At 31.2% G+C, this 3,080-nt stretch overlaps 1 pseudogene; it reads right to left on the bottom strand.

Moving 5' to 3' along the window:
• Positions 1-1,733: 1,733 nt before the first annotated feature.
• LOC145139224 (auxin-responsive protein SAUR32 pseudogene) lies at positions 1,734-2,093 on the bottom strand (annotated as a pseudogene).
• Between the last annotated feature and the right edge of the window lie 987 nt (positions 2,094-3,080).

The raw sequence follows: 3,080 nt of genomic DNA, 5'->3' as shown, positions 1-3,080 counted from the left end.
TGTATTTCATATTAGAATTTTAATTATCTTTTAGGAATTTAATTGTCATTTTATGAATTTAATTAATATTTGTAGTAGTTTACCTTTTTTTAATGAAATGTTATTTTTAGTTTTAATTTTATTTATTAGTTTTGCTAAGGCCATTTGCAATGCTTGTCACGAGCAACGCAACCACGAAGACCAACACGAAGCACGAACTGGTGGTGTACCAGTGACGAGCACGAACGGAAAGAGAGGAAGAAGAAGAGGGTCGGCTGAGAGAGGCAACTCCGTGGTCTTCCGTCTTCCCCACCACGAATCACCACGACCATGAAGGTCCGGGATGGTGTGCACGGACAACGCTCGTGGCCACATAGACCACGAGCCCCTTCGTTGCCGGTATACCAGACTGCCTAAGTGTTTTGTTTTAAAAAATTATTTATTGTGTGTTGGAAAGAATGCAAGACATGGAGTTTCAAGTGTTGTAAGTTGAAAATGTTGGAAAAGAAAAATAAAATGATGATGTACATTGCGAGAGGGACCCTAAGAATTTTCAGTTACTAACGAACTTGATGGAAATCCCCAACTTTCCGTTCATACTTGTTTAACTCGAGGAAAACATGACTATATCTTAAAAATCAAACAAAGATGGCAAAGAAAGTAATACTTTAGCTTGTCAATTACGTTAACTAATCATACTAATCAACGTACCACTAAAAATCCACGTAAACACAAGAAAAGCGTTTTCTTTTATATAAAAGTGTTTCGGTATAATTTTGTTCGTTGGAATATGCTTAAACAATATATTTAATGTACATATATATAAAACCTTTAATGAATTTAGTATTTAATTTATATATATATATATATATATATATATATATATATATATATATATATATATATATATATATAAAACCTTTAATGAATTTAGTGACTATTCACCAAAAGCTGAGAGTCCATCCATCTAGGCGATGTCTTATTTCGAGGGATCAAGTTTCATTCATCAATAAATTAAATTTTCTGTTTAGAAAACAATTAGTGACTATTCATATTAAACCCATAAACACTAGCTGAGATAAAAAAAAAAAAGAATCATAAAAATGATGTTTAGCATATATCTCGGTTAGAATTTTATTTACATTTAATTAAGCATATTATAAATTTCATAAATCGATTATATATAAAAACAATATATATAAGATCATATGATTGTTATCATAAACAAATTTTCCGCCATTAGAAACATAAGAAACAAGTTGCATCTTTTTTTACGAAACAAATAAATAAATCATTATATAATATAAAAATAATGTGTTATAAAAAAAAAGACCTCAAAACGCCTTGATAATTCATATTTTTAGTGAAAGTGATGATTTATTTTTTGGACAATTTTAATGAATCATCCCAATAAATAATTCTTCATTATTTTTTTATGGGATTTTATTTCCCGAATCATATATCTTATAATCATTTAATGATTCAATTTTTTGGTGCGTCAAAAGAACATGCACATGATTTATTTCTCATTTTCTGACGTAATTTTTATTTCTTATCGCATCCTAATCCTAATCCTAATCCATATATATATATATATATATATATATATATATATATATATATATATATATATATTTCATTGTTTTGTGGTCTATTAATATATATATACACATTTACAAACCTAGCACCAACGATCAAGAAAGATACATAATTGCAGCAAGAAGTATAATCAATGATCAAGAATGGAAGCATGATCAATCTTTGAAGCAACAAATAGGATGATGGTGGTTATGATGGTATAGATGATTATGATCTTGATCAATCAATCCTTGAACATTACAGAAGTCTTTAACATGGCAAGGGATGGTAATGGGACCTTGATGCTGGAAACCATACTCCTCTTCAGCCTCCTTTAAGAGCTCCATGAACAATGGATGGTTCATGTACATAACTGGTATTACAAACCTCTTCTTCTCTTCACCTTTAAGTCCCACAATCACAGAGACACAACCTTTTGGTATGTTCATCTTATGATCATCTTTCTTCATCACATGATGATGATGATGATGATGATGATGATGATAGAGGCTCATGAATTGTTCTCCAGAACCCATGATCAATATTCACTACAAGAGAAAGGCCGATGATAAGAAGAAGATATTGCAAGTAAGAATAGAATTTTAACAAGATTCTGTCTAAGACTCGTTTATTTTTGGTTTCTTGGAATTGCGTGCATCATTTCAAGAATTAGAGGTGAGTGGGTATATATATACGGGGATAAGGGCAAAACTGTAATTATATTGTTAGGTTGGGGTGTGTCAGCCTCATATGATGTTTGACTTTAATTACACGCGAAGGAAAGAAGGAAAAGGGTCGGTTTATAAACCGCTCACGGAACAAGGCCCGGACCAGGTGGGTAATTTGGTACCTTTTAGAAAAAGATTAAGAAGTCAAAGATAAATTTTCTTCGACTTCAATTACAATTTGCTAAACTGGAATATGTAAATCTCATATATACCTGTATTGTATTTCTTTATATTTAATTGTAAATCTCAGAGATGCCAAGGTATCCAGGCTAATGTAGCTTAAGCTATCAAGCCAGCAAGTTGTCTTGGTTAGCCTAAAAGTTGACTAAGAACGTACTCAGCTTAGGCTGACAACAAATGGAAGCTTAGAAACATTGTCTTGATCATCATCATGTTTAACGATAACATGCATCATTGTCATCATTTATCTCTATAACACCAAATAAAACAACCGGGAAGTGTTTATACATGAAAGAAAATATAAATCGTAGTTCAAACATTTGGCCTAATATATTAAGTTTCACCATTGATTGATTGTTTTGGCCCTGTAACACAAAGAACTACAAAAAAATCTAATAAACTTATTTTGGACGAGAAAAAAGTTCTTTCAAGTGTTTGTGAATATTGTGTGAAGACTAGGCCCTAATTTTATAAATCAAGTATAATATCTTGTGTTAGATTTCACAATGGACCCATAATTTTGTAGTGGGCCCATTTTGCAGTACCATATTATGAAACATGGAAATGATACAAAACCATCATATATATATAGGCAAAAAAACGCTTCGCAGATGC

This window comes from Lactuca virosa, chromosome 9 (genome assembly GCF_052849685.1).
Source record: "Lactuca virosa cultivar CGN04683 chromosome 9, Lactuca_virosa_CGN04683_v6, whole genome shotgun sequence".
In the NCBI taxonomy this organism is placed as follows: Eukaryota; Viridiplantae; Streptophyta; class Magnoliopsida; order Asterales; family Asteraceae; genus Lactuca; species Lactuca virosa.
This window is presented reverse-complemented; position numbering and strand designations above follow the sequence as displayed.